The sequence below is a fragment of the Carcharodon carcharias genome, chromosome X, assembly GCF_017639515.1.
Source record: "Carcharodon carcharias isolate sCarCar2 chromosome X, sCarCar2.pri, whole genome shotgun sequence".
In the NCBI taxonomy this organism is placed as follows: domain Eukaryota; kingdom Metazoa; phylum Chordata; class Chondrichthyes; order Lamniformes; family Lamnidae; genus Carcharodon; species Carcharodon carcharias.
In genome coordinates this window covers 5,868,334-5,888,122 of record NC_054507.1, presented here as the reverse complement: position 1 = coordinate 5,888,122, position 19,789 = coordinate 5,868,334, and the positions used below count along the sequence as shown (strand labels likewise).

General features: G+C 45.7%; 1 protein-coding gene across 1 annotated transcript in view; it reads right to left on the bottom strand.

The window, feature by feature from the left end:
• Positions 1 to 19,789, bottom strand: part of LOC121273195 (vitamin D3 receptor B-like) — a 242,994-nt gene that overhangs the window by 130,727 nt on the left and 92,478 nt on the right. Inside the window, exon 4 of the mRNA XM_041180186.1 lies at positions 16,777 to 16,859. The gene's annotated coding sequence lies outside the window, so the exon portion shown is untranslated. The remainder of the gene's footprint in view (positions 1 to 16,776; positions 16,860 to 19,789) is intronic.

The following is a 19,789-nucleotide window of genomic DNA, read 5'->3' as shown; positions in this document are numbered from 1 at the left end:
TTTCTCGGATGCCCCCGATGTAAGTAAGTCCCGGCTTTTGCACGTCACACTTGTCAAGACGTGTTCTACACCGGCGTGTTTTCCCGCCAATGTGGGTGGACGATCCAGCAAGGGGGATGATCCCGGCGGGCTGGCCTTAATGATATGCTGATGTATTACAATGAGGTTCCTGATGTCCGACAGTGGGAAATGCGGCCCGCCTTCGACAGGCTGAGCGGATGATTGCAAACTGGCTTCACGATGTCGTGAAGCCGATTTTTGGCCTTCTTGCCATGTTGCCCACTCACACCGCCGAACACGCCTGACAACAGCGGGCACAGAAAATTCCCCCCTTCGGGTATAACTTGCATACAGTATTTTAGGACTGAACCTTTCCAGTGAACTGATGCAAAAGGGCTAGAGTGGCAAGAGTAGAGGTCAGGACACGAAAGCACATAAATAAATGTGTTAAGGCTAAGGAATAATTATTGCAAATTAAGATTAACGCTATAATCTACAGATCATTAGTCATGTTCTACCTCATTCTACAAAAAGCCCATGTAATGTTTTTGTTGTGTCAGCTAAAGACAACAGTCACCTAATAGAACTTTCTAATATTATGTAACTAGTCTCTGATGCTGCTTGACAGTTACTGCTACAGTTGCTCTCTCTGACTGTTGAATTTCTACCTTTAGACCAGAGGGTGGCTGTGCAGAGTAATTTTCGCTTCCTCAAGCTGCTCTCAGTTAGCCATATTTATTTTCCTGTCTGAGAAGTAGCCAAGTGTTCAGTGAATTAATTCTTATCTTAAATCTTTTTTTAATTAAATGTTGCCCCTTTCCATTTCAAATTGCAACCCACAAATTAACCTTTGGCCGAAACCCAAATTTATCAGCAACACTGGGGCCCATTCAGCTAGGCTTGCCTCCTGGATTGGCTGGGAGTCTACCAGAATCAGCAACTATTTCCTGGTGACTATTAAAAGCGATCTGGGAGATTTTAATAGAATATTTTAAGGAAATAAATTGAAATGACTTCATGGTTCATTACACCAGTTGGATAAGTTATTTTCTCCCTAAGGTTTCTTCTATCTGTGAGACCAAAGAACTGTACTCGTTTCCTCATAGGGCCAGTCTGAAGGAGGCTTGCTGTAGTTTGAGGGAATTTTGGCACTGAATCGAGTTTCTCCAAAGCGGATTTTGGTCACGTGCGTGAGGTGGGAGTGAGGTGTGGGAGCAGCGACTGTGGCCAAGCTCACAGCATCTGGCTCAGCGCTGCCCCAACTGCTTCAGGCACGTACTGATTCATGGTCACAGTGAAGTACATTCAGTTCTGTCATTTGGACACCAGCTTACAGTGGAGGATATTTGTTTTCACAGAGCTTTCCTTGGTTTAAAAAAAGAACCTGAAGTGGATTCTTCCACTCTCCGGTATGTCGGTAAATGGCAGCAGGACGTTGTCTGGTTTCAATGGCAACACAGCTTTTTTATTGGTTTGAAAGTGACACACTGAGATTGACAGGCCTGGCAACCAATGGCAGGAGAGAGAGGAGTGGTAGTTGAAGGTAGGAGGTCATGTGATAACATCTTCTAGAATATGTCTAGCCCAAGTTAGCAATCCTATGTTCAGCTGGCACCTACCACCACTTGCTTGTCTTTCAAACTCCTGTGCCCCTCATTATCATGGGCAATCCCACCAAGCAAGCCATTTACTAAACTGCAAAATACATGCAGGTCCCATTATTGTTGTAATGTTGGTTCATATATGAACCAAATCAGCACAAATATACTACATTGTAACAAATGCTTAAAGAAAAAAACCAGCAGATTTCACAGCTTTTGGCCAGGATTGGATAGGAAACTGGTTGGATTCACAGGGGAGTGTCGTTCATAATAGTGGCATTGCATATAGGAGGTTAAGACCAAATATAGTCTTCAGTTCAAGCAAGGTTAGAGGGTAGTGGATAATGAAACTAGGGCTTGCAGACATAACTCTGTTCCCATTTTCAAGTCATACATTCCGTTCTTATTTACATAGGAAGATTTACAACACAGAAGGAAGCCATTCGGTACATCATGCCTGTCCAAGGCAGGGAGGGAGGCTGTCTGGGGCGAGAAGATGGATTGTGCGGGGCACGGAGGGAGGCAGCAAGGGAATGTGAGGGTGCAGCGATGTGAGATGGAGGGAAGGGCCTTGATTGTTGAGTCTGGGGGGCTCCTGTCGTTGGGTGGGGGGAGGGGTTTCCAGGCAGGGATGGTGGGGGAGAGATGGTCCTAGAGGGTGGGGTCCATACTGTCTATGGTGGGGTCATGAGGGTCATGAGTGTTGAACTGATGGTTCTGGGCAGTGAAGGCAATAGTCACAGTGAGAAGGGGGACTGGGATGTGGTAGGGTCAGGGTGATAGGCAGCTGAAGGTTTCATGGTGGGGGGGGGTGGTGGCAAGAGAAGGCATATGGAAGGCGATGGTTATAGGTGCAAGGGTAATGGGAGGGAGTTCAAAGGTGACAGAGGACAGGAATGGTTACATTGGGTGGGTCAAAGGTGATGGGGGAAGTTGGTGGGTGACAGGGTAGAAGGTGGTGGAGCAAGTCTCAAATGTCACGTGCACCATTTTGGGATTCTCAGTTATGTGACGCTGTTGCTCTGAAACTGCGATCCCCAGGAGTGGGAGGAGGGTCTTTTTTGGTTGGGTGGAGTTCAAGGTCAGCACAATTGTTGACTCAAGGGACATCTTAATAATCATGAGGCAGCTGGGTGAGAACCATGCTCAGCTGTGTCTCCTCTCTACGGTGAAGCCCAGATTGCTGCAGGTTTGTTCCTGACTCATGGATCTCACAACCTCGAGATCCCAGCTGCCGTTCATTCTGTGTCATTTGCCATCGGCTGCAGTCAGAGGCAGGGATGAAGGGAGGGAGGGAGGTGGATGCCTCCAAGGTGCACGGCTGGTGGAGGGCAGTCAACTCGTGAGTCCAAACCTCCATCCTCCTGGGTGAATGGTCTTGGCTGACAAGGGAACATGCAGTTAGTCTTTCTATGCTGCCAAGGCAACTCGTGAAGGTAATGGAGGCAAGCTGAATGATGTCTGAGGGAAGGCTCTTGCACATGGCTCTCATCACCCTGGTCAAAGAGCAATGTCTCCATATGGGCTCATGTGTGAATGGGAGGAGCACCCATCTCTGGTGCTCCATGATGTCCTTCATGTCCTTCACCTGGAAGGGGTGGGGTGGGGAGGCCATGTCTAGATGGAGGCCAGGTGAAGGGCTTAGCACTGGTTTGCTGGCTTTGCAATGGAGAGAAACATGTAAAGAATATGCTCACTAAATGTATCACTTCAATTCATTCATAGGTCTACTGAGGCTGAGATGATGCAGGCTCCAGCTAACCCTGCCTTTCTACTAGCTCTTATCCAGACAAAGAAGGGGGGGACCTGGTGCAGATTGGCACAGGGCCATGAGGAGAAACGGCCTGAGCAGCAAGAGGCAGTGGCACCTCAAGGAGGTCAGGATGCTAGTGACCGGGGCCAGTGCAATGGCGAGCACTGGCCTAACCATGGGTGTATCGCAGGCGGTGCAGCTTTTTACAGATCAACAAAAGGCAATGCCTGAGCTGCCTTAGAATGTCCCGGAATGTGGTTGCTTACATCTGCCAGCTTCTCCATGATGACCTGTGGCCACATGGACTTGAGGGCATCCCATGCCCGTGGCATTAAAGGTGACCGCTGCCTTAAACTTCTTTGCCAGTGGCTCCTCCCAGGGGCATCACTGGGGACCTGTGTGGCAGTCAGCGATACACAATTGTATCCAGGGGGTGACAGATGTCCTGTTCAGGAGAGCGCACCAATTTGTCCAATTCCATCTGGATCCTGAAAGCCCGGCTGCAAGAGTGTTGGATTTTGATACAATCTTGTGTTTCCCCCTCCAAGTGCAAAGGCCTATTGACTGCACACACGGCCTTGAGAGCTCCCTAGCAACAGCCAGTCACATTCATCAATGGAAAACATTTCCACTCTTTGAATGTGCAGCTGATTTGTGATCACATAAGGCAAATTGTGCATGTTTGTGCTCGGTTCCCAGGGAGCTCTCACGACATCTACATTCTGAGGACCTCAGCAATTGTAGGGCTGGCTCTTTGGGGACAAGAGATACCCCCAGAAGATCTGACCGATGATGCCAATTCGCTGTCTGCAGAGTGCTTCCGAGGAGAGGTACAGTGCTACACATGCCTCCACAAGATCTATGATTGAGCAGTCACTACACCTTAACGATGAGGCTCAGTTGTTTGGAGCACTCAGAAGGGGCTCTCCAATACTCACTATAGAGTATGTCCTGGATCATCGTTGTCCGCTGCACTCTGCACAATCCCACGTTACAAAGTGGGGGATGACTTGGCTGAGGGAGGCCTGAAGGATTGAGATGTCTTCTCGGACAATGAGGATGTGAAGGGCCAGAATATCGCGGAGCCACATGCAGAGGCTATTGCAAGGATACAACGCAGCAAACAGGCCCGTGACAATCTAATAGCTGACAGATTCCAGACAGAGTAAGCTGCCGAGACATTTCCTTTAACTATTTGGTTTTCTATTCTCTGATGACTGGAAGGTCCCAGTTTCTTTCTGGTTTCAGACATTATACCTTGCCCTATTGTACCTTGATCTACAATAGCTGAATTGCAGTACTTAACATCTGTCCTGTTGGTGGTTTGATCCTTTGCACGTGCCAAACTGTGCTGACATACAGAGCCCTGGTGTTAAATGTGCACATTAGAACCAGCACAGCACTCTGTTCTCCTGCAACCTCCGGCACCTGGAAGTAGAATTGAGATATTTCCCAAGCCCTCAAAGTCCATGTGCATGGCAACTTGGAAGCAATATCAAATGTAACCTCGACTGGGATGCACTCATGTCACCCTCACACCTGCTCCAGATGTGGTGCAAACCTTGCAGAGCACTCTTTCAGACAGAACCAGACAGACAAGTCCACAGGGAGGAGCAGCATGAGAACATGATTTGACCCCTTGAGATCACTCCTCCATGCAGATTGATCAGGGCAGATCGTGTTCCGGTCCCCTACCCCGATCACCACTCACCCATCATAAACCCATATCTCTCGACATCTTTATCATGCTGAAAAAGGTTACTTTCGAGTCCACTTACCGAGAGTGCCTCACCTGCACTATAGGTTGCTGAGTAACAACTACTCTGGGCCCTCCAATCACAGAGACTCCGACAAGTCTCAGTCCTAGATGACCTTAGTATTAATGCGAGGCTGTGATCCGTCATTGTGGACACCCAGCCAAGGTAAACATCTTTCCTGCATGGATCCTGCAGAGCCCTGTTAGAGCTGCTAATGCTTCATGTAGATAAGCCTCACAGTCCTCGGCACGGTCCAACGCACAAGCCCATTCTACTCTCTCTCTCCTCATACACTAAAACCCTGGCCCTTCAATGAGGTCTGATGCACTTTAGCTGCAAGCCCTTTATATGAGGTCTACTGCAACCCTTGACAAGGAGATGAGCAGGCCAAACAAATCTCCATGTGAGGCCTGACAAAAGGCTTCAAGCAACTGCACACACACCTCTTAAATCCTATACTCAATCCCTCTTGCAGTCAAGACTAACTGGCCCATTCCCTCCTTACTTGCAGCCTTTACCTGCAAAATAACAAATTAACAAGGAAGGCCATTAATGATTGGATGTGCCCACCACAGCTTTCTCCAAGCATGTAGGAAAGCCTCTGGTTTTCTAGTGCAGAATTTCACTCTTTCAACCCTGAAATTGCATCTAATGTTCACTGCCACTCACATAGCATGTTTAACTCTGCCCGAGTGCTCCTTACATCCACCCACATCTCGTGTCAGGGCAACAGCAGCAGCAGATGACCTCTATTGACGTAGTCCAAATCTGGCTCATCCCCTTTCTTTCATAAACTTTTCCCTCTTATCACTAGTGCTACAAACTCCAAAAACTAGCTGCAGTGTATTCATACCTTGCTCTCAAAAAGATCCATCCCTCCCTCCCAGTTTGAGTGTCTGTCACATCTACTTTGATGTCTCCACCTTCTGTACCAGATCTTCTGAATGCCCTTTATCTTCAGTCATGGCTTTAGTCCACAGTCAGCAATAATGTCCTTAACCATATTCATCCCATTTCCTGTGCTTTTTCTGTCACCCCTTACCCCAACCCATTTTTCCTTCTCTCACAACAAAGCTTCTCTGCTTTTTAGCTGCAACCTCACCAGCCTCAAGATGTACCAGATTAACAGCACAATCCTATAATCAAGCACGTTTTCCTTTCACTTTGAAGAGGAGTGGAGGATCCATTCCCATTGAAAATATTTGTTCTCACTCTTCCCCCATTCCTATTTCCAATCATCCTTCCCCTGAGCAACTTCCAATGCAACCACACCAGACGCAACACATGTCCAATTACCTCCTCCTATATCAATGTCAGGGTCTCAAACATTCCTTTCATACAAAGCAGCAATTCACATGTTTTTCCTCCAATGGAGATACCAAATTCAGATTAGGGGACTGCTTTGTCATACAGTTTCATTTGACTCATCACTAATTCCCATTCCCACCAACTTCTCAGTCTCTAATGGCCTACTCTGTTCCAACAATGAAACAGTGCAAGAACAGTACCTTACCTCCCTTGGGCACTCTGGTGACTAAGCGACCCTCTGGTGTAAACATCGAATTCAGTAACTTCATACTTTAGCCAAGCCTTTTAGATTCCAATATTTCAATTTTAATTCCAGAGCTACATTCGCAGGCTGTTTTCTCTCTTTCCCAATATTCCACTATGCCTCCTGCTCCCCTCCCCTCCAACTCCAATTATTTTAAAAAGATAGCTTGCTGAAAAGTGGATGTGATTCAAATCATTTGCAAACAAATTGTGCGGAATAAATTTGTCTGGAAGTGCAGCTTTACAGATAGGAAATGCACACACATGTACTATCTATAATCTGTGTGTTAAATTTGATATGCAGGGCATGCATTTCATTGACAACTCATGTGTAGTACATTATTCCTGATGGGAATTTTCATTCGTAAGGGTGTCATATTTCCCTGTTACAGTCTGACACAAACAATAGCTGTTGTTTCAAAGTGGTGAGTATGTCACCCTGTGACTGACCAAATTGCACAGTGAATTTATTTGCACTTGTAAAACAAATCCTGTTGCTTGCAGACGGAATGCCTTAGATCCCCCATTTTCTATAAAGAAAACGAGTCTCCACTTTAAATATTCATTACCCGTACCATTTTAAACTGTATGAGTCAAAGATCAAACATTATACTTCATACCAAATACAAAAACTACCTATTTCAGAAGTGAAGGTGCACTAACCCACCGCTCTGCCTAATGTACTGTTTTAAGCAAAATAATCAATAGCCAATCACTGATCATGAATTAACACCTGAAATTCCTCTCAGAGTTGCTGATCTTTATCACACTGTTCTGGAATGATATCGAGCCAGAGGTAGGAGTTAAGAAAATGAAAACATAACTTATTCTGTAGTGCTCGCACATATCTACTATAGTTGTCTGTTAAGAGATCAGGCAGGCAGCACTGGACACCAGTAGAAAGGCCAAAAAGAGAAAGTGTACAAGACTTTTGAGGGGAAATTCATTCCAGACATTGCTGAACTTTAAAGAGAAGGCAAAATCTGAAAAATATTTAATTAGTAATATGTCTGCCATTATTTGCTAATTTTCAGCCTTCACTATGCAATTATAGATTTCTGCTACAGGGCAAAGTGGAGGGCAGTAGAAAGCGAGGTCAACCTAGGCTTGGTTGGACGATGGACATCATAGAGTGGTTGTAGACGAGCTACAGTGGATGTATGAGGATGGCCAAAGTCAGACGAGCGTGACATACCATGACAGCCGGTCTCCTGGTAGCTACAAGCAGCAGCAAAAACGCATTCTTTACTTCAAAGCCACTCATAGCATCACTGATGGGAGCTGCAATTTGCATCATGGAGTGAGTCCATTTTAAATATTAAGGCCTGGAAGCCAACTCAGACATCCAAAATAAGTATGTTGTTAAAATGAATACTTCTCTTATACTTTCTGGCCACAGAATTCAGCATCTTAGTACCTAGATTTTCAGTGCAATGAATGGCGCTTTGCCTCCAGAACGGCTTACACTTGTGGTGCAAGCCACGTTGGAAACCATTTTGGTGAGGGCATTAAGAAGTGCAGGGAGTATCCATTAGAAGCATGCAGAGTAGGCAGGTCGTGACATCAATCAGCATGTAACATTGATTTGACACCAACGTTGCCGTTTTGAAACTCAATGCTCTTTCTTAACCTTGCACAGCTGAACACATGTTCAGCAGCAGGAAGGATTCCCTACTAGCGCTATTTAAAAGAATCATCAACTACTTTCAGATTAGTTTCTGGAAGAACCCAAAGTGAGTGTCGGAGAGCAGTGGGGAGATTTGGACTTATTCAAAACCCACCCGCACAGAGTTAAAATCGGGTCCCAAGTTATTGGTAAGCAAAGCTTGAAGGCACTGTCGACAACACCTTCTTCACTTTGCTGATGGTTCAGAGTGCACAGATGGGGCATTTTGACTGAATTGGATTTGTCCCACTTTTGGTAAATAGGACATGCCTGAGCAATTCTCTATATTGTTGGGTAGATGCCAGTCTTGTAGCTGTACTGAAACAGCTTGGCTAGGGGCATGACTAATTCTGGAGCGCAAATCTTCCATATATTTGCCGGAATGTGGTCATGGCATTTAGCCAAGTGTCCAGTGCCTTCAGCCGTCTCTTGATATCACATGGAGTGAATTGAATTGGCTGAAGATTGGCATCTGTGTGTTCGTGTCCTCAGGAGGGAGATTAGATGGATCATCCACTTAACACTTCTGGCTGAAGATGGTTGCAAATGCTTCAGCCTAGTCTTCTGCATAACGCGTTGGGCTCCCCCATCATGGAGGATGGAGATATTTGTGGAGCCTTCTCCTCCAGTGAGTTGTTTAATTGTCCACCACCATTTACAACTGGATGTGAGCTTTGTCTGATCCGTTAGTCTACTTGGTCTACCACATGCTGCTTATGTTGTTTGGTATGCAAGTAGTCCTGTGTTGTAGCAGCACCAGGTTGACACCTCATCTTTAGGTATGCCTGGTGCTGCTCCTGGCATGCCCTCCTGCACTCTTCATTGAGCCAGAGTTGATCCCTTGGCTTGGTAGTAATGATACAGTGAGGGAAATGCTGGGCCATGAGTTTACAGATTGCTGCTGAATACAATTCTGCTGTTGCTGATGGCCCATAGTGCCTCCTGGATTCCCAGTTTTGAGCTGCTCAATCTGTTCTGAAACTATCCCAAGGTGGTAGTGCCACACAACACAATGGAGGGTAACCTCAATGTGACGGCGAGACTTTGTCTCCACAAGGACTGTGCAGCGGTCATCTCTACCAATATTGTCAAGGACAAATGCATCTGTGACAGATAGATTGGTGAGGATGAGGTCAACTAGGTTTTTCTCTCTTGTTGGCTCTTTCACTATCTACCGCAGGCCCAGTCTGGCAGATATGGCTTTTAGCACTCGGTCAGTAGTGGTGCTACCAAGTCACTCTTGGTGACGGATGTTGAGGTCTCCCACCCAGAGTACATTTTGTGCCCTTGCTTCTTCCAAGTTGTGTTCAATGTGGAGGAGCTCTGATTCATCAACTGAGGGAGGGGGGTAGGTGGCAATCAGAAGGAGCTTTCTTTGCCCATGTTTGACCTGATGCCATGAGATTTCATAGGGTACAGAGTCAATGTTAAGAGCTCCCAGGGCCACTTCTTCTCAATTATATACCACAGTGCTATCCCCTCTGGTGAGTCTGTCCTGCCGATGAGACAGGACACACCCAGGGATGGTGATGGAGGGGTCTGGGACATTGGCTGTAAGGTATGTTCAGAGAGTATGACTATGTCAGCTCCCCCAATTTTGGCACAAGTCCCCAGATATTTATGAACAGGACTTTGTAGAGGTGGCCGGGCTGGATGTGCCTTTGTCGTATCTGGTAACTCAGTTGATGTTGGGTGATTTCATCCTTATTCAACATTTTCAAACTGGTTTGATTAGTATGCATGTCTGCTCTCAGACATGGGTGCAGTAGTTTGCACTCCCCTTGGACAACAGCACAACAGGGCGAATGAGCAGAGGCGGCACAGAGCGGGTCAAGCTGCTGGTAGAGGGAGGGCTCTTAGCAGAAGGCCATATCCACCTAGTGTGCTCAGGGAGTAATTGTCCTATCATGATCTCAGGTAGGAACAGTGTATCAGATATCTCCACTTCCCTAAGAACGTCCTCTGTGAAATCCACCACCTGCTGCAACCTCAGAGCAGGGCGAGGATGGCACTGCCAGTAGTTATGAAGGTGACTATAGCCATGAACTTTTATGCATCTGGCTCCTTCCAAGCTGGGGAAAGTGATATCTGCAACATCTCCCAGTTTGTTACCCACTGTTGCATAAAAGCAACCAAGGCTTGGAATTCCAAGGGGAGCTGAATACGTTTCATTCTCTCTTGGCAGAGAGAAGCAGGCAGAGCGAGCACTTGGCTTCGTAAGGATTGCAGGTTTTGTCCTGGTGCAGGGTGCCATTGATTGCATGCATGTCAGAGGTTGCACGTCAACTCTGAGAGGTAAAGCAACAGAAAAGGATTCCACTCCCTCAATGTCCAGCTGATGTGTGACAATATGCAGCATATCATGGAGGTCAATGCCCGGTATTCTGGCAGCAGTTGTGCTGCCTTCATTCTGAGGCAGTCCACTGTGCCATCTACATTTGAGCCACCATCAGACCAGGGGTGGCTACTGGGCAGCAAGGGTTATCCGCTAACCTCATGGCTCAATACTCTGCTGAGTGACCCACACACATGTGGGCAGCATGCAATACAGCAAAAGCCATGTTGTCACACAAAATGTGATAGAACAGTCTGGGAAGAGTGTCCTGCAGTCAGCATCGCAGTGAAGCAGTCTGGGAAGAGAGTCCTGCAGTCAGCATCGCGGTGAAGCATCTGGGAAGAGGGTCCTGCAGTCAGCATTGTGGTGAAGTGGTCTGGGAAGAGTGTCCCACAGTTAGAATTGTGGTGAAGCAGTCTGGGAAGAGAGTCCTGCAGTCAGCATCGTGGTGAAGCAGTCTGGGAAGAGTGTCCCACAGTTAGAATTGCGGTGAAGCAGTCTGGGAAGAGTGTCCTGCAGTCAGCATCATGGTGAAGCGGTCTGGGAAGAGAGTCCTGCAGTCAGCATCAAGGTGAAGCGGTGTGGGAAGAGAGTCCTGCAGTCAGCATCACAGTGAAGCAGTCTGGGAAGAGTGTCCTGCAGTCAGCATCGAGGTGAAGCAGTCTGGGAAGAGTGTCCTGCAGTCAGCATCATGGTGAAGCGGTCTGGGAAGAGAGTCCTGCAGTCAACATCAAGGTGAAGCGGTGTGGGAAGAGTGTCCTGCAGTCAGCATCGAGGTGAAGCAGTCTGGGAAGAGTGTCCTGTAGTCAGTTCTTGTTGAAAATAACAAGAGTGACATCACAAGACAGCGTGAGAGAGCGGTGGAGAGATCAGAACTGGCGCGAGTGCGGGGAAGCTTCAAAAAATGACGACAGCACAAAGGTGAGAGCTGATTGGTGAGTAGTGGGTAAGTGTTTTTCTCAAGTTTAAAATAGATTAAGCTGAGGAAAGGTAAGAGTTCTAGTTTTTATTTAAAGTACATAAATAATTTAACTTTTTTTTACTGTATGCAGGAAATCCCCAGGGTGCATCTTGCTCGAGAACCATTTTTCTGTGTTGGAAAACGGTGAGAGTGACAGTTCCTCTGGGGAGTGCAGCCACGCTCATGGCTCTGTGAGTGGCTCAGCTGCACAGTGGGGGAGGAAAAAGAGGGGAAAAGCAATAATGGTAGGACACTCGGTAAGGGGAACAGACAGGCATTTCTGTGGCTGTAGACATGACTCCAGGATGGTATGTTGCCTCCCTGGTGCCAGGGTCAAGGACGTCACTGAATGGCTGAAGGGCATTCTAAAGGGGGAGGGCAAACAGACAGAGACAGTGGTGCATATTGGTACCAATGACATAGGTAGAAAGAGGGATGAGGTCCTGCAAGCAGAATTTAGAGAGCTTGGAAGCAGGTTAAAAAACAGGACCTCAAAAGTAGTAATCTCTGGATTACTTCCGGTGCCACGTGCTAGTGAGTATAGAGATAGGAGATTAGTCCAGATGAATGTGTGGCTGGAGAGATGGTGCAGGAGGGAGGGCTTTAGATTTCTGGGACATTGGGACCGTTACTGGGGCTGGTGGGGCCTGTACAAGGTGGACGGGTTGCACCTGAACCGGAATGGGACAAACATCCTTGCGGGGAGGTTTGCCAGTGCTGTTGGGGAGGGTTTAAACTAACTTGGCAGGGGGATGGGATCCTGAGAGGAGGTTCAGCAGGGGGAGATGCACAGCCAAAATTAGAAGAGAGAGCAAGTGAGTCTGGAAGGCATAGAAATTATAGGCCAGTTAAGGCACAAGGGAGTTTGGCAAGGTTGGATGGTATTTATTTTAATGCAGGGAGTCTGATGAATAAGGCAGATGAGTTAAGGTCACAAATTAACACATGGGGGAGAATTTTCAGCTCGGCGAGCAGGAGCAGGGGTGGGGGTGGGGGCGGGGCCCATTCACTGAGGTGTAAAATGACACGGGGTGATGTTGGGTGTGCGTCATTTCTGCGTTCTTTCGCACGCACGCTCGAAAGAGTGCACTCCTGACTCAGGGAACCGCCTCACCCCTCCTTCGCCGCTCACACAGGGAGAGCACAGCGCTTCTGGGTGTGCGTCATATTGGGCCGGCCTTAATTGGCCCGCCCAGATAAAATGGTGACCCGATTGGGGCCCCCCACCCCTCAAACGGGGGGAATGTTCTCCCCATGGAAGCATGTTGTCATTACTGTCACAGAGACATGGTTGGGAGAGCAGCAGGATTGGCAGCTCGAGATTCCAGGATATAGGGTCTTCAGGTGAGACAGGGAGGGAGGTAAAAGAGGAGCGTGTATCGCATTATTGCTCAAGGAATCAATTACAGCAGTAAGGAGGGTTGAAATCTTAGAAGGCTCCTCAAATGAAGCCACACGGGTAGAACTTAAAAACAAAAAAGGAGCAATCACATTGCTGGGAGTGTACTATAGGCCCCCAAACAGTCAGAGAGAAATAGAAGAGCAGATATGTAGGCAAATTTCAGAGAAGTGTAAAAATAATAGCGTAGTAATAGTGGGGGATTTCAACTTGCCCAACATTAACTGGGTTAGTCACAGTGTGATAGGTATCGGGAGCGGAATTCTTAGAATGCATCCAGGAGAGCTTTTTAAGCCAGTATGTAGAAGGTCCTGCAAGAGGGGGGGGTGGTCCTGGACTTAATTTTAGGGAATGAAGCCAGGCAAGTGGTAGAGGTATCAGTGGGGGAGCATTTTGCAGACAGTGATCGTAACTCTGTTAGATTCAAGGTTGTTATGGAAAAGGACAAGGATGGGCCAGAAATCAGAGTTCTAAATTGGGGGAAGGCCACTTTTAATAAGATCAGATATGATTTGGCCAGAGTGGACTGGAAGCAGCTACTTTTAGGTAGATCTGCGTCAGAGCAGTGGGACTCATTCAAGAAGGAAATAGGGAAGTACAGGGCCAACATATTCCAGTAAAGACCAACAAATCCAGGGAACCCTGGATGTCAAGGGATATACAGGATTGAATAAAGAGAAAAAGGGAGGCTTATGGCAGATACCGAGGGCTCAAAACAGCAGAAGCCCTAGAGGAGTATAGAATGTGTAAGGGGGAACTTAAAAAGGAAATTACGAGATCAAAAAATGGACATGAAAAACGTTGGCAGGTAAAATAATGGAAAATCCAGTTATTTTACAAGTACATTAAGAGTAAGAGGATAACCAGGAAAAGAGTAGGGCCCATTAAGGACCATAGAAGTAATTTGTGTGTGGAGCTGGAAGATGTAGGTAGGGTTCTAAATGAATACTTTGTGTCAATGTTCACAAGTAAGAGGGACGACATGGGTATGGAAATCAGGCAGAAGGACTGTGATATAATTAAAGAAATTAGCTTGGAAATGGAGGAGGTTCTAAGTGGTCTCTCAGGCTTAACAGTAGATAAATCTCCAAGCCTGGATGAAATGTATCCCAGGCTGTTGAGTGAGGCAAGGGAGGAGATAGCAGGCACATTAGCAATGATTTTCAATACCTCTCTACTCAGGTGCAGCAGTACATTCAGTGTTAGCTGCAGTCAGTCCACAATCATTTAAACCAGCAGACAGCATGAAGTTTACATGCTGCCTGCATTGGAAACAATGGATGCGGGTTAATCCTGTATCATGATCCCTGTGCCCTTTTTCGGGCTCTGTCTAATTCCATGGCCCCTTTTTCGATACAATGTTAATGTATTTGAGCAGCAAGCACTCCCCCTAAAATGTTTGTTATTTTTTAAGTATAGATCTAACCAGATTTACTTTTACAGTAACTTATAAAGTCTAGCAGTTAATGTAATATACGCTAACTTGGAAATCCAATCCATTTGAAACAGCTGGTCTAATCTACACAACATCTGAATGGTATGTTCACTGTCATTTACAGCAATGCACTGCAACCTCAATAATGAGATTGCTTTCCTAGAGGCTGTGGACAATTCAGCTGTAAGAGAGTCTGTACTTTTCCTATTGAAGGCTTGAAATGCAAAGGTGACATCTCATCTGAAAGCGAAGGATAGGTTAGCCCTAACGCTCTGGTAAAGACTCTTCACTCAAAATGTTGACCTATCTTTCTTTCTCGGATATTAGCAGACACACTGTACATACTATTATTTCCCTGTTACTATTTGTGATGTCCGGCATTTACAGTTTCTTTTTCTCTCAATTATTAACCTTGAGCAGACAGGATGCTGGAGTTCAAGATACTAAGGTATGCATTAAACTGTTGTGTGATAACTGGGGAGTTGGGGGGGTGTGGAGGCAGTGTAGTTGCAAGGAAATGGTGAATGTTTTGCTTTCATTTTTTTTGATAAACATTTTCTAAGAGATAGTTGTGGACTATACTAGTTACATGGAGAGGTTACAAGGCACTGATCTAAACCAAGTTGGTGTCAAAACACAAGACTGGTTTCTAAACATTATTTAAAACCCATATGAAAGTAGAAGACTTTAAATGTCTCCACGTACTTACTATTTTTATGATGTATGTTGCAAAGTTTATGGGGTAGTTTTATTCCACATTGGCCAACAGCAATACTGATTACCAGTGCAGTGGCACACAAGGTTCACAAAGAAACACTCAATACTTAGTAACCGTGTCTGGCCCATCTCCCGTGTTTCTGCCCTCACCCCTTCTCCTCCCTCCCAGAGCCATGATAGGGTTCCCCTTGTCCTCACTTTTCACCCCATCAGCCTCCGCATTCAAAGGATCATCCTCCGCCATTTCCGCCAACTCCAGCATGATGTCACCACCAAACACATCTTCCCTTCACCACCCCACCTTGCTCTGTTCAGCATTTCATAGGGGCCATTCCCTCCAAGGCACCCTGGTCCACTCCTCCATCACCCCCAACACCTCATCCCCTTCCCACAGCACCTTCCCATGCAACCGCAGAAGGTGTAACACCTGCCCCTTTACTTCCTCTCTCCTCAACGTCCAAGGGCCCAAACACTCTTTTCAAGTGAAGCAGCATTTCACTTGCACCTCCTTCAATTTGGCCTACTGCATTCACTGCTCCCAATGTGGTCTCCTCTATACTGGGGAGAGCAAACGCAGACTGGGTGACCACTTTGCAGAACACCTCAGTCTGTCCACAAGCATTACCCAAACCTCCCTGTCGCTTGCCATTTTAACACTCCACCCTGCTCTCATGCCCATATGTCCATCCTTGGCCTGCTGCATTGTTCCAGTGAAGCTCAACGCAAAATGGAGGAACAGCACCTCATCTTCCGACTAGGCACTTTACAGCCTTCAAGACTTAGTTTGGAGTTCAACAACTTCAGACTGTGAACTATCTCCTCCATCTTCACTCATTTTTTAATCCTTAAAAAATGTTTTTTTATTCACTTATTTTTATATTTATTCATAGTTTTATCCCCCTTTTAAAGCCCTTTTTCTATTCTTTTCCCCCAACCATCACCCCCTCCCCCCAAAAGGGCTGTTGTTACTTGTTCCATGTTGTTCTTTCACAGAGTGCTGACCCTTGTTCTGCTATTAACACATTCTGCTTTCTTACTTTTATGCCACTATCAGCATCTTCTTTAGTCTTCGCCACTACCATTAACACTCCCTTCGTCTTGTGTCCATGACATCTTTGTCAATCTCTCCTTAGCCCCCACCTATCGTTGACCTGCTATCCTGCTTTACCTGCTCCACCCCCCCTTAAACAGTATAAATTCCATCACATTTCTACTTCTCTTTAGCCCTGAAGAAGTTATATGGACTCAAAACGTTAACTCTGTTTCTCTCTTCACTGTCAGACCGGCTGAGATTTTGCAGCATCTTCTGTTTTTATTTCAGGTTTCCAGCATCTGAAGTATTTTGCTTTTATGTAGCAACTGTTGGTCACCAGGAAAAACAACATCAGTACGTCATGGTAGCATGAAGTGTAAAACAGAATATATACCGTAGTGTTATCAGTTTTCTATATCCCATTAGAAATACATTGGTGTTGCAGTAAGTCACACACCACTGCTTCTTTTACCTATGTCACACCGCCTCTATAACAGTTCAGACTTCTCTGAACACGCTTTATGCATATCCACAGCAAGAAAGCCAACGTCCAGGAGTAGGCTCATACCTCCTATGAAGTGAATGAATGTTAATCCTGCAGCCGTCTAACCCAAACACCCTTTTCTTGACAAGGCACAAGTGACAGAGAACCTGAAGGAAAAAGCACAGACACAGAATCACTTTGAGTAAAATGAATAGATGGTAGTAGAAATAAACATTTACTGAGGGTATGCTAGACCCTAGGCTTGGGTGAAAGCCTTAATCTGGGAACTGTGGAATGAGATAAGGAAAGTGAATGGTAATGGACATCTATCAGATTTGGAAATTTCAACATACCAAAATTGGCTGGGACAATAATGTCTCTACTGGTAAGACGAAGAAGGGATTTCTAGAGCTAATGGAAGGCTGTTTTGTGACTCAGTTTGTGAAAGTCAACAAGGAGAGAAAACCTCCTGGGTTTGATCAAGTAATAGGGACAATCAAAACTCCAATGCAAATCTAGGAGAACCTTTGAGTACCAATGATTATAATGTGATCACTTTTGTCATTTGTCAATTTTATCATGAGCATTACCTCAACAGAGAACGAGAGAGTATTGGTGAGTTGAGGGAATCTTAAATCTCTTTCTAAAAATCTAATACTGTATAGATTTAACATTTAACTGCAAATGCTGTTTAAATTCTAAGTCTCATCCAAGGGCCTAAACAAGGAGATAGAAACTGCCCATTGACAGCAGGTGAAATAATTAATTAAGGAAGCTAGCTTGAACTGGCTTGTTCTGTACCTTAGCTCAGTCCCTTTGCTTCAGAACATATAAATTCAGACATTCTGTGACTTTAACGGAGTGAGAGAGTTTGGTGAGCTGAGGGAGTTCGGTGAGGAGGGGAGGGAGGTACCCGCTTTGTTTTTTTCTAATTTTTTTTCACTCTGCAGGAATTGGTTCTTGCTCTGCTATAGGGGAAGAAGCTAGTTTTTTGATAAATATCTGGTATGTGTATAAGTCTATTCTGTTCCTAAGGTTCAAAATAGTACAGGAATTTGTGGTAAGATTTATAAAATACATACAAGAAAAATAAATAAGAGTAAAATAATTAAGTAATTAATTAAAGCACAAAGATGGCAAGACAAGTAATGTGTCATGGCTGCAGCATGTGGGAACTCCTGGATACTAGCGTGATCCAGGGTAAACACATCTGCAGTAAGTGTCTGTGGCTTGAGGAGCTTCGGCTCAGAGTGACTGAGCTGGAGGCTGAGCTGCAGACACTGCAACACATCAGGGAGGGGGAGAGTTACCCAGACTCTCTTTACCAGGAGGCAGTCACACTCCTTAGGATAGGGTCTCCTGATTTGGAAGCTGGTCAGGGAAAGGAGGCTATGACTGTGAGTGAGGCAGGTCAGGGGACCCAGTGGCCAGGAGTGCAGCAGTGTCAGCCTCTGCAATTTTACAACAGGTTTGAGGTTCTCTCAGCTTGTTTGGATGGGAGTTTGTGCTGCAGGGTGACTGACCATGGCACCGTGGTACAGGAAGCCATTCAAGTGGGGAGAGCAAAAAGGAATGTGTTGGTAGGAGGGGACAGTATAGTGAGGGGGATTGACACTGTTCTCTGTAGCAAAGAGTGAGAGTCCAGATGGCTGTGTTGCCAGGGTTTGGGACATTTGCTCAGTGCTAGGGAGGAACTTAAAATGGGAGGGGGAGGATCCAGTGTTCGTGGTCCATGTAGGTACCAACGATAGGTAGGACAAGGAAGGAAGTTCTGGATTATTATCCGAGCCAAGTGCAAATTGGCATAGGACAAATAAGGTTATAGAAATAAACGCATGGCTCAAAGACTGGTGTGGGAAAAGTGGGGGCTGTATCGTGGGACGGTCTACACCTGAACGGTGTTGGGACTGATGTTCTAGTGAGCTGCATAACTGGGGAAGTGGGGAGGATTTTAAACTGAATAGTGGGGGCAAGGGATCAAATTTGGAAAGATGTGGCAAACCAAAGAGTAGAGACAAGGCAAGAGAGACAGGTACTAATATGGGAAATGATAAACAGAACGTGACAGGAAGGGACAGAGGGTACAAATTTAAGAATAAATCAGCAGATAATGCCAGGCATTACAAAAATAATAAAAGGAGTAAATTAAAGACTCTGTATCTAAATTCACATAACATTCAAAACAAAGCAGATGAACTAGTATGATTTGATAGCCATTACAGAGACATGGCTGCAGGAGGGCATGGGTTTGGATCTGAATATTGAAGGGTGTGTGACATTTAGGAAGGACAGAAAGTTAGGAAAAGGTGGTGGGGTGGCTCTGTTAATTAATGACGGTATTAGCCCATTAAAGAAGGATGACCTAAGTTCAGGAAACCAGGATGTAGAAGCAATTTGGGTTGAGATGAGAAACGATAAAGCCAAAAAAATCGCTTTTGGGAGTGGTGTACAGGCCCCCTTATTGTAACTACATGACAGGACAGAGTATAAAGGAAGAGATAATGGGAGCTTGTCAAAAAGGTACAATGACAATCATGGGAGATTTTAATCTACAGATAGACTGGAAAAATTGGATGCGCAAAGGTAGCTTAGATGAGGAGTTCATGGAATGTTTTCTGGATAGTTCTTAGAACAGCATGTTCTGGAGCCAACCAGAGAGCAGGCTGTATTAGACCTGGTATTGTGCAACGAGATTGGATTAATTGATAACCTCATAGTGAAGGCATCCCTAGATAGCAGCAATCATAATGTGGGAGAATCTAGAACTCGTGGTGACCATTTAAAAATGAGAGGTCGCTTTTTAAGACAGGGATGAGGAGAAAATTTCTCTGAGGGTCGTGAGTCTTTGGAACTCTCTTCCACAAAAGGCAATGGAAGTAGCGTCTTTGAACATTTTTAAAACTGAGCTAGGTAGATGCTTGATTAACAAGGGGGTGAAAGGTTATCGGGGTAGGCAGGAGATTACAATCAGATTAGCCATGATATTATTGAATGGTGGAGCAGGCTTGAAGGGCTGAAGGGCCTACTCTTGCTCCTAGTACATATATTCGTACATAATTAACAACTGGAGAGATTACTAAAACCAAATAAAATGCCC